A 13,119-nucleotide genomic window follows, 5' to 3' on the forward strand; every position below is an offset into this window, starting at 1 on the left:
AACCTTAACAAAGATTGTAAGAGTCCAAAATAATCCAAGTGTTAAAAAAACTTATTGTTAAAGGTGGGAAGAATAGTTCGCAACAGATTTTTATTTTGGAGTGTTTCAAGAGTTTTAAAAATAATAGGTACAAATAGGTTTTATGGTAAGTTAAATCAAAAGAAAGAATAATTGTTTATTTACAAATCATCTGAAATGTAAATGCAACAAAAAAAATCCATTGCCTCAACCATACAGGTGTGTACATTCACAAGATGATGCATCACTTTGATTACTAAAGTATTAAAAGCAACAAACCATGCATTTTTAATGAACATTTCTTATATGAAATTATTGCCAGATGGAGGATCTTTCTTTCCTAATCCTCTGAACAGAAATTGAAGTTTCTAGGTTTTCAAATGCAATTGTGGCCTTGATTCTATAGAGATTAAATATAATCTTGCAGATTAATCTAAATTAGTCCCTCTTCTCACTGCCCAAATTGTCTGTCCGTTTAGGTAGGGTTTCTTTCTTGTTTTGGGGGGGAAATGATGATCCCTCTGTCCTGGTTGTTGTATTTCTGTTGTGGAGAAATATGGCTCAGACACCTCTCCAGTTAGTTTAAGTAAATGGGTTGGCAAATTTTGGTGCCTGAGATTATCCCAGTATCCACATTATTGGTTGGAGTCAAGGCCTTTGACAGAAAATGCAGGAATGATTGATAACCCCTCAACATATCAGTTATGATTAACTCTCTCAAAGGCTTTATTTGACATTCCATCCTCATGGCTTGGACGGTTCTTTTAAATTTCTTCCATTTAGCTAGTATTAGCAGTCATGGGAAAATGTTTTACATTGAAAAAACAAAAGTTTTTACACTTTTTAGTAAGTTCCCAGACATATTGGCTATGCTCATAAACCATAAAAAGAAGTCACAAGACTTTCTGACAGCCATTTTTAGAGAACATTGTTCATTATCCAATGTTACTACTTCATTTAGCGTCATAGAGGTGTACAGCACGGAAATAGACCCTTTGGTCCAACCTGTCCATGCTGACAAGGTATCCCAACCCAATCTAGTCCCACCTGCTAGCAGCCTGCCCCATATCCCTCCAAATCTTTCCTATTCATTTACCCATCCAGATGCCTTTTAAATGTTGCAATTGTACCAGCTTCCTCTGGCAGCTTATTTCATACACGTACCACCCTCTGCACGAAAACATTGCTCCTTCGGTCTCTCTTAGATCTTTCCCCTCTCTCCCTAAACCTATGCCCTCTAGACCTGGACTCCCCCACCCCAGGGAAAACACTTTGTTGATTTATCCTTTCCATGCCATTCATGATTTTATAAACCTCTACAAGGTCACCCCTCAGCTTTCGATGCTCCAGGGAAAAACAGCCCCAGCCTATATCTCAAATCCTCCAACCCTGGCAGCATCCTTGTATATCTTTTCTGAACTCTTTCAAGTCTCCAACAGGAAAGAGACCAGAATTGCATGCAATATTCCAACAGTGGCCTAACCGACGTCCTATACAGTCGCAACATGACCTCCCAACTCCTGTACTCAATACTCTGACCTATAAAAGAAAGCGTACCAAACGCCTTCTTCACTATCCTATCTACCTGCAACTCCACTTTCAAGGAGCTATGACCCTGCACTCCAAGGTCTCTTTGTTCAGCAACACTCCCTAGGACCTTACCATTAAGTGCATAAATCCTGCTAAGATTTGCTTTCCCAAAATGCAGCACCTCACATTTATCTAAATTAAACTCATCTGCCAGTTCTCAGCCCATTGGCCCATCTGATCAAGATACTGTTGTAATATGAGGTATCCTTCTTCACTGTCCACTGCACCTCCAATTTTGGTGTCATCTGCAAACTTACTAACTATACCTCTTAAGCTCACATCCAAATCATTTATGTAAATGACAAAGTAGAGGGCCCAGCACCGATCCTTGTGGCACTCCACTGGTCACAGGCCTCCAGTCTGAAAATCAACCCTCCGCTACCACCCTCTGTCTTCTACCTTTCAGCCAGTTCTGTATCCAAATGGCTAGTTCTCCCTGTATTCCATGAGATCCAACCTTGCTAACCAGTCTCCCATGGGAAACCTTGTCGAATGCCTTACTGAAGTCCATATAGATCACGTCCACTGCTCTGCCCTCATCAGTCCTTTTTGTTACTTTTTCAAAAAACTCAATCAAGTTTGTGAGACATGATTTCTCATGCATAAAACCATGTTGACTATCCCTGATCAGTTATTTTAAAAGAGGAAGAATCTACTGCCCAATTATCTTCATAAACATGACATGACTATTATATTGTAATGCAATTATGTAGACAGTTTATTTTTATTTTACTTTAAACACTTATTGACGGAAGTCATTGTGCTTGAATTGACAATCTCCTCTCATAAAAGAGGCAGAACAGTCCTTTCTCGCAATCAGATAAATTATGCCTATGGATGCATTGAGTATATTTTCTTATAACTTTTGCTCTATGTAGGTGAAGAATTAGACACATTGTACTGGAGTTGTGCATCTCTTGGGATTTAAATTGGTTTTGGTGTGATAAATATTTAGTTTTAGCTGATTCCTCCCTTGCATTTGTCATATACATGCAGGAACCTGTCTGTGGTCTCATACAATCTATGCTATTTCCTACTGAGCTCTTAGCTTTTCATGATGGTGGATAAATAGAAAATAGTGTTTTTTTGCTGACGATTAGCTTTTAACACAAGCACTTCATTACCTTTGAGACAGTTTTACCTCAAAGCGCCCTTTAATAAATGTTGTTAGCACTAAACATTTCTCCCATTAGGTGCAATTGTACACAATGGATCATTTTGCCAATGAAAATATGAAACTAAAAGAAATCATTCTCAAGCTACCCTGAAAGCTTGAAAAACTTCCAGTTCTGATGAAATGTCATTGGCGTGAAACATTAACTTTGACATATTGCTTTCCAGCATTCTCTGTTTTTATTACTTTGAAATTAATCTTTGTTGCAAAGATATTTTCGAATGTGGAGCAAAAGACAAGTTAAAAGTGAAAGGGTAAGGCTGCTTTGGTTAAAACTCACTTAAACTTGAAAAGTTATGACAATCAGATTTAATTTGCAAAGATGTCAGACCAGAGAATGAGTGACAGATGATTGACTGACGATTCAGCAAAGCTGAGAGACATGACTAGATATCTATGGCAAATAAAGATAAAATGTTAGACTGAGCTTGGCAGGAGAAAGCAAAACTTTGAAATTTGCTGCAAACTGCAAAGTTGCTGTGTTGGATTTAAAACTTACTTAAGGGAGACAGCACTGCTGGAGGCACAAGAGATATTTTCCAGGTGAAGCCAGAAAATCCTGATCTGCTGAGACAATTGCCCAGATCTTCCAATAGGAAGTTAATCATCACTGAAGCGTAGAGTGGAGTTTTGTATCAGGAACATGCTAATGTCCCAACATGGCTGACTCCATGAGGAAGTGCCCAGGAAATTAAAACTTTGATGGACAAATGCCTGGTGTTTGGAACCTTGATCTCAACTAAGAGTACGAGTCAGAGACTTTGGAGCATTCTAACTCACTTATCCGAATTGTTAACATGGAAAAGTTTTTGAGGAATTGAAACCTACTTTAACTCCTGACTAACTATTAAGTTACCACCAACTAACCCCTCCTGACCATCACCCCCACTTCAGGGACATGACTCCATCTTCAAGCATCTACTCCGAAACATACAAATTGATCAAAAAAGTCATGCTCTTGAGGATTGGTAACAGTTTAGATTCCAGCAAATACCTTTCCTTAAATGAAGGGAAACAAAACTGTTCTCAGTACTCCAAGTACAGGAAGGATGCTATTGATGACTAGAGGGTTCAGAGCCTACGGTCAGAGGGTAAGGATAAGGGGGTAGACCATTTAGGAATTTCTTCACCCAGAAACTGGGGAGCCTGTGGGATTCTCTGCCAATTCCAAGAAAGGTGCAGATATCATTCTCAGGACTAAAGGAATTAAAGAATTTGGGGCAATTGCAGGAATGATTTGGATGATTAGCCATGATCAGAGTGAATGGCAGAGCAGGCTCAAAGGGCTGAATGGCTTCCTCCTACTCCTATTTTCTATCTTTCTATGTCTGGACATGCTGATCAACATGTGGATGCATCATTTCCCATTCCAGAAGTCATTGCCACACACACATACCTCAGAGGTCACAGTCCTGGAGGAAAACATAAAGGGAATATAGCCACCCTCACCCTGACACAATGTCCAACCCCTCACAGAGCCTCTAGACTTGCCAAGTCCCGACTTTGACTCCACAGGCCCCAATATCACTTGAACTGATTTGAACCCAACCCTTCCCTTTTGAAGTCTCCGACCAGACACTGCCTCCCCCATCCACAATTACCCTCATCTGCCACCTTGCCCAAATCTCCATAGTCTCTCCACCTCTGACTTCACACTTCAACTACTCACCTCCGACTCCTACAACTCTGATCTCCAGCCTGCCCACCCTCACTGGGCCTACCACTGCACATTCCCTTGACCAAAGACTCCCTCTTGGTCCTCATTAGGGAACTGATCCACCTCCTGACTCCCCAAACCCCTGACGCTGACACTCCCGATGAAACAGTTCCCCAGGAACCACCTCCCAATCCAACACTCTGTGATTCCTTCACCCATCCTCCAAAGAACCAAACCATCCAGACCTGACCCTATGTCCTCTGACCCCTACAACTTCCTCATCCCCAACACCCTGGATTCCTATCCCTCAAACAATGACCACTTGCCGCAACATTTCCAAAACCTTCATCTATTTACTTGTCGTCCTATCCCACTACCCACCTGCCCACTTGGCACCTATTTCCCTCACCAAACTAACACTGTCATCTCCCAAATCACTTGGTAACCTGACACTAACCTTGCCTCCTCACTTATCTTACCTTCTCTCAACAGCTATCAAACTGGCAGGAGGGCCATGAAGCATCAGAATACAGAGCCTAATGCTGCAAAAGAGGAGTGTGATTTCAATGCTAATCCAGAGTGCTGCCTCTGGAGTCCTGGCCTGGACTGCTCTGGCCCCAGGCATTTGGCCATAAGTGTCCTCTAAAGTGGGCAACTTAACCTGGCCCTGGTTGGAAATAGTGCTGCCAATCCAAATCAGGGCAGTTTGGCCATTATTAGGTGCTTTATTGGTTAAAAATAAGCTTGCAAGAAAAGCTTCCGACATCGTAAGTGTAAAAATAAAACGTGCCACTATGTTTCGCAACAACTTTGAGGGGTCAGGTCAGTCCAATTCCTGGTACACAGCTGTGAGCAGGAATATTTTACAATGCATCTCGATCCAGCAGAGCATTCAACACGCTGAAACGACACTCCGAGCTGGAGGAGTATGCAGGGCTACATGAATTGCGGCTACTTTAAGTATTCTAATAAACCCAATTAAATCAGTCAGGCAAGAACAGGGCCCAGAGGAAATGACACTTCATCGCGGACCTACTCAACTCAAAGTCTTCTCCTGACTGTGAGGCTGCCTTACCAAACTGGGACAGTGAGCAACTTTAGGAGATTCTTAACAGAGAGTCAACCACATCAGTGTAAACTATCATCCATTGAGATGGAAAGCCACCATGTAATTAATATATTAGCTTCCATGGGGATAAGATGAGTCAACCTCATTATTCCTATTTCAAACAATACATCTGTAGAAAGCCCCAAAAGAGGTAAATTTTCACAACAGTTGCATAATCTATAAGATCCAAAAAGCAGCTTTGAAGAAAATCTCCAGGTTGCTGCATGAAAACTGCACTTTAGCAAATTTCCTGTTGTATATAAAACATAACATTAAAGTAAACAGGATGGTAATTGCATTTCTAATTAAACCAGCAGCTCACTTGAGAATGCTTTTACCTCAAGTTCCTGCACAGCTAATGATATGAGAAAGTAGCAACTAATTGATTGCTTTTAGCAGCCTTCAATCTCACCAGCACGTAAATCTCCTCGGCTGATAGCGACACCCTCCAATTCCAGTGGAAGGAAAAATGAAATTCCTGACAAAATGTTGATAAGTTGATGCTTTAGTTAAAACATTAATTGTCAGCTTCATTTGTCTGCTATGACTAGCAAGTGAGTGAAGCCAGAGGCGTGTATTAAAATAGGGCACAGTATAACAGTGCAGGTTTTGTTACAATGTGAGCAGGCCCTGTTTGTTATCAACATTTCCACAAAGTAGAACATTGCTGCAAAATGAACGACTGAGAAACCCCTTGCAAGTTCTTGTTCAAGCTTCATTTTCCTTTTTCAAAGTGACATTATTTTCTGTTCAACGCCAGACTCCCAGCTCTGCGATCGACTCTGAAATGGCCTAGCAAACTACTTAGACATATCGACTTCATTAGTTACCTAACCTTAATCACCTCATCTCATCCCAGATCCAACCCTCCAACTCAGCACCCCCTCATGACCTGTCCTACCTGTCCATCTTCCTTCCCACCTATCTGCTCCACCCTTCCCACCGACCTATCACTATCACCCCCCAACCAATACCTTCCCAGCTACCTTCACCCAATCTCCAACCCAACTTGTTTATTTATCTCTCAGCCCCTTCCCCCCAACATTCCTGCTGAAGGGCTTATGCCTGAAACGTCATCTCTCCTGCTCCTCGGATGCTGCCTGACCTGCTGTGCTTTTCCGGTGCCACACCGGAGTCATATCAAGCCGCTAAGTAGTCTACACAAAGAAAAGACAGACCACATGGCATCAAACTAGATGCCCAAATCCTGTATGTGACTTTTAAAAAGTCCTGGCAATGTGAAAAAGTGCCAGCTATGGTCCATTCATAGAAACAAGACACATTCAACCTGGCTGCCCCATTGGTCAACTGTTGGTCATCGGCAAGGTGGGGGATGGATTCAGCAACAGAGCAAAATGTTGATTCTCCTGGTCCAAGGATGTACGTGACCTGCTGTGCTTTTCCAGCACTCTTGACTCAGCAACAGAGTGATCAAGCAGCATCCTGCTCATTGATGCTTTGTTTGGATTGCACCAGAACCACTCAGCTGTTGGCTTCATTACAGCCTTGGTTCAAGTATGGACATAAGTGATGAGGTGACTTTGCCATGTCCTGCGCCTGAGCCGATGGTGGGTGGTCCCTGTGGTTTTTGATGCCGCTAGACACAAGTGACTGACATGTTTGACCATTTCTTATGCCTTCAGGTCCAGAGTCACAAGCAGGCCAGACTTGGTAGGAATGATAGATTTCCATCCCATTGGAACATCACTAATACAGATTTGTTCTTCAAGAATCAATTTGTTTCATGGTTTTCATTACTGATGTGCTTTGTGGGCTATTACTACTCATTGTTCATATGTTTCCGTAAGACCACAAGACCATAAGACATAGGAGTGGAAGTAAGGCCATTTGGTCCATCGAGTCACTCCTCCATTCAATCATGGCTGATGGGCATTTCAACTCCACTTACCAGCATTCTCCCCGTAGCCCTTAATTCCTTGTGACATCAAGAATTTATCAATCTCTGGCTTGAAGACATTTAGCATCCCGGCCTCCACTGCACACTGAATTCCACAGGCCCACCACTCTCTGGCTGAAGAAATGTCTCCGCATTTCTGTTCTGAATTTACTCCCTCTAATTCTAAGGCTGTGTCCACGGGTCCTCGCCTAACGGAACAATTTCCTAGCGTCCACCCTTTCCAAGCCATGTGTTACCTTGTAAGTTTCTATTAAATCTCCCCTTAATCTTCTAAACTCCAATAAATACAATCCCAGGATCCTCAGCCATTCCTCGTATGTTAGACTAGGGATCATCCGTGTGAATCTCCGTTGGACACGCTCCAATGTCAGTATGTCCTTCCTGAGGTGTGGGGACCAACACTGGACACAGTATTCTAAATGGGGCCTAACCAGAGCTTTATAAAGTCTCAGTAGCACAACGATGCTTTTATATTCCAACCCTCTTGAGATAAATGACAACATTGCATTTGCTTTCTTAATCACGGACTCAACCTGCATGTTTACCTTTAGAGAATTCTCGACTAGCACTCCCAGATCCCTTTGTACTTTGGCTTTACGAATGTTCTCACTGTTTAGAAAGTAGTCTATTCTTTTATTGTTTTTTCCAAAGTGCAAGACCTCGCATTTGCTCATGTCCCTCTGTGTATAACAATTCAATATACCAAAGTTACTTGATTTGGTGCTTCCCCAGTACTAACCCTACCAGCAGAAAGTGTGTACTGCAGATGCTGGAGATCAGAGTTAAGAAGCGTGATGCTGGAAAAGCACAGCCAGTCAGGCAGTATCTGAGGAACGGTAGAGTTGACTTTTTGACCAAAGAGTCTTCATCAGGAATGTGATGAAAAGGTAATGAAAAGCTCATTCCTGATGAAGAGCTTATGTTTTTTGACTCTAATCCTACAAGCATCATACTTGTAAAACCTCAAGAGTTGGTTGCTTGGATTATCTGAATGTCAAGTTGGAGTGGATGGTCAATTCTCTCCTAATTCAGACTCCAAGTAGCTGATCAGATTATGTCTTCCCCAGGTGCACCAACCATCATCTTTGGGCACATTCCTCTTTTATTATATTTTCACTCGTAAGATGTGGATGTTGCAGACTGGCCCAGCATTCATTGCCTGTCCCTAGTTTCCATTGAGAAGGTAGTGGTGAGCTGCCTTCTAGAACTGTTGCAGTCCCTGTGCTGTGGATAAACCTTCAATACCATTAGGCATGGTGTTCCAAGATTTTTGACCAAGTGACATTGAACGAATGCCTTAACTCCAGTTTCTGTAGGCAGTTTGCACGATTAAGTCCTTGATGGGTCGAACCCATTGTCTGGTTCTCAGTGATTGATTGCTTGTTCCTTGGTGAGTGTCACAAGTGTGCCATGTCCCGGTGTTGACCCATCTCCAATTACAACAACTCCCTGTTTTTGAGGAGTTTATCTCTCGGTTTCAATCACAATGATAGTGAGTTCCTTTGTTTTCTGTCTTTTGGAAAGGCAACTAGACATTATCTCACCTATTTCCACCTCCAGTCTCCCCGTAGCCATTTTGTCAATTATAAAAAATTGTTTGTAACATTTTCAGCAGTTCTTAAAAGTTATACACTGTAATTATTCTCACATTATGGTTTCCTTTAGATCTTGCCATTCAACTTGCTACCATCCCCAACTCCTTAGGCCAGTTCACATGCAGTTCATATCAATTAATTCGTACTATGGCTGCTTACAGCATTTTGTTGAAATGTTATTTAGCCAATCTTCAATTCTCCAACTGTTGGAGTGGGATCTGAACTCTGATTTCTGGATTACTAATGCAGACCTGTGAATTGCTTAAAAAAAATCACCTCGATGTTATCATACTCCATCCATTATTATCTGATAGTCTGCTGCACCATTGATATTTGAACTGTCACAAGATGCCAGTGTGTTGCTACTAGTGACAACTTTAATCCATTGACACAATGACCAATGAGATTGCCTGGCAAGCCACTCAGTTCAAGGGCAATTAGGAATGACCAACAAATGCTGACCTCACCAGAAATACTCATGTCCCATGAAAAGGTAAAAGAAAATCTCCCTCAGAACCGACTTGTGGCACATTACCTTTGGCAAACTCGATTGTATGTCGTTTACGAAAAAATACAAATAAAAGAAAGAACAAACTTGTGTCTATACAATATCTTTCACAATCTCAATGTGTTCCCAAAACCACTTTAAAGCTGATGAAATATTCAAAGTTTGTGAGAAGATTTGTAGCTCGGGTGCTCGTTGTTGTGGTTCTGTTCGCCGAGCTGGGAATATGTGTTGCAGACATTTCGCCCCCTATCTAGGTGACATCCTCAGTGCTTGGGAGCCTCCTGTGAAGCGCTTCTGTGATCTTTCCTCCGGCATTTGCAGTGGTTTGAATCTGTCACTTCCGGTTGTCAGTTCCAGTTGTCCATTATGGTGGCCGGTACATTGGGTCCAGATCGATGTGCTTATTGATTGAATCTGTGGATGAGTGCCATGCCTCTAGGAATTCCCTGATGAAATATTTTGACATGTAGTTACTGAGATCATGTAGGAAATATAACAGTAGACTTATGCACAGCAAAGTTCCACAAACAGCAATCAGTTAAATGACCAGATAAGCTTTTTTAGTTGTTAGTTGAGGGATAAATACTGGTCGGGAAAAGGGGAAAACTCACCACGTTTCAAAAATGCTGCATTTTTATATTTTATTTCCACGGACTTAAACCTGCATAATTACTCTCCGATGGCCTCTAACTGTAAGTGTTCAGTTTCTGTTCTGCTTTCTTGAGTCTGTTTTATTTGGCTAGACTATTCTCTTTAAGTCTTCTGCATCTCTGTCTTCATCCTTTCTAAGTGCAATACTCCCTTATTCCTAGTAAGTTCCATAAACTCTTTTAATTTGCGTTCTTATGTACAAAATACTAATTACACTGCTCAAGTACATTATCCTTCGCTTCCAGTCAAAATAGCAAGTCACTGTTAATTTCAGAGTTGCATCATCATCATCATGAACATATTCACTCCCATTATACTACCTTCCCCTCTAGGTTTATCTCTACTTCTTTGCTGATGTAATTCCAACAATTTCTTTAAAGTATTTAGTATCAGCAACTCACTTCCTGCTATCTCCACCACTCTAATATCAGTTCATTCTGTTTCCATATTTGTGTGTATGTATAAGATGTTGTGGAACTTTCATTGCTCACCTGAGTTAGTTCACTGGTTTGCTGAACAAAGGTGATGGTCTTTCCAATGATTAGTTCCTTTGGTGAGTATCTATTATTCTATTATTTCATGGAGTAGACCTATGACCTAATAATGTTAACTCCAAATCTGTGCATTTGGCCATTACTAACTCTGTGGTTAAGACTCCCCTCTCTGCTTCTCCATTTGCCTAAGAATTCAGTAGGGAACTTGTGATTTGGTAGATACTTGCCTCTAATATGAACTTTTTGTCCATTGCCTGAAACTATTTCATCTTGGACACTGAATAATGAAAATCCTCTTCTGTACACTGACTGAGTTTTGACAGGCTTTCCTAAGCCACCAAAAAGATGTGAAAATTCTTGATGACATCCTTTGCCATTTTCCTCTTGTGGCATTGCAACCACTTCCTGCAGGAGCCTTTATTGGTTGCATGCATTCCTGCTCATCAAGCCACAGAAAGCCTTGGGGATCTCTTGTCCCTTGTAGTTAAATATGATGGTACCCTGACCTTGTACTTGAAGATCTATGCCCTCTGGACCTTGTGGTTTAATGCCCATTGGAAAACGTCCACTGATTTTAACAAGGGAAAGCTGACAGCCAATATTGAAACAACTGTCACTGTAGCTAACATTGATATGGTGTTAAAATACTTGAAGATGTCAGCACAGACTTTACACTGGCTCCCTTTGTCTTCATCTAAAAGTATTGGCTTGCCTTGCAAATGCTTCATAGTGCGCAGAAGAGGCCATTTGCCACATCCAGCCTGGAACTAACCTAGGTGCCTCATGCTGAGGCAGCAGTGCTAACCACTGTGCCATTGTACCCCACCTAAATCATTTCTGTCCTTTATCTTTGATCATTTTGAATTTCTCTTTAGCAAGTGTTTTTCCTTTCTCAGGAATTTTCTTCTTAATGGAACTCCTTGATAGCTTCTAGACATTCTCTCTTAATGCGTTTAACTCTTCCAAATTGATAACAGTCAGCTCTCCATGTTGGGCACAGAAGGCATTATTTGTATTGCCTTGCAACACCCCTTGCACCTAATATGTACGATGAAGTTGTTTCCTGCTCTGTTGCCAATTTGTAAGTGTGACAATGCCATGTTGGGGCCGAGCCAACTGAACAAATCAGAGGAAGCCCCTTTGGTGTTGTCTTGAATGATTGCCTGGTCCAGTTCCTAATCTCAGTCTGTGACATATACTGAACTGTCAGGTCCAGTGTGTGCTCCTCCTTTGACCAGAGAGAGAATCTGATAAATTTTCATCCCGGATACACATGATGATGAACTCATCTTTTAGTGCTCTGTATCCACAGTACTCCACTAATCAGTCAAGGGTGATTCGAGATGGTCTTATTGATTTCCTTTGACTCTGAAACCTTTGGTTAAATCTTGCCTGTTGTGACTCCTCTGCAGATCTAATATCTTGACTATGAATTTGGAATCAACAGTACTTTCTTCTCAACACTACCTCATGAGAACTTTGTCAGCTACAGGCACAACTGCATATGAGAACTTACTGATTGGATGGCTTTTCACTTCCATAGGTAACCTTGGTGTTGTTCAGTGTCCCTGGAACAGTCATAATTCTGATTGCTAACCTCTTGGTGAACCTTCATCATTCTCAAACTCAAAGGGCAGTGTTTTGGGTCACGCTCCTAACCTTTTCGTTTTCTGCACCTCACTGACCTGGGTAAATATTGTGATTTTTTTTCTTGTTTATCTTTGAACTTTATTTTTTTCTGATCTGCAGATATCTCTTTTTTTTTGATTTTCTTCCTTGTGGACCTTGCTTTGTGGCTTCAGTTCACATTCTGAGATTGATGTTCTGTTCAGTCACTGTACGTGGTGTTGGTTCTGCTGTATCTATCCGGTGTGCTACTTGCATGGACTTAAACCTGCATCATTATCTTCTCATGGATGCTGCCCACCATGGATTTCCTGGGTATTGGGTGTCTGCACTGCACTTTTCAAACTGCTGTATCTATCTCAACTCTTCTTTTCCAGCATTTTCTGTGTCTCCATCACATCCTCTTACAAAGGTATTTTTTCTTTCTCTCTTAATAAGTTCCTGTAAACACTTCTACACAGAATATTGATTACAGTTTCTTAGTAAAGTGTTTCGATTTTTCTTTTCTTTGAGTCTCAATAATAGCCTGCTGACAATAGCCAAAGGTGAATATTGTTTTTGGGACCTGCGACCTTGGTATTTAGCATCACATTAGCACTGAAATTCATACACAACATTACTTATTTAGGGTGAGATACAGAGCATCCTTTTGGCTTGACAGCAGCTTTCTGTTGGTGACCCAAGGACGCGAGGGCACAGCCTCAGTGGAAGGATCACCATTAAGAACTGAAATGTGGAAGAATTCCTTCAGAGGTTGATAAATCTGTGGAACTCTTTGCT

The sequence above is a fragment of the Hemiscyllium ocellatum genome, chromosome 3, assembly GCF_020745735.1.
Source record: "Hemiscyllium ocellatum isolate sHemOce1 chromosome 3, sHemOce1.pat.X.cur, whole genome shotgun sequence".
Lineage (NCBI taxonomy): Eukaryota > Metazoa > Chordata > Chondrichthyes > Orectolobiformes > Hemiscylliidae > Hemiscyllium > Hemiscyllium ocellatum.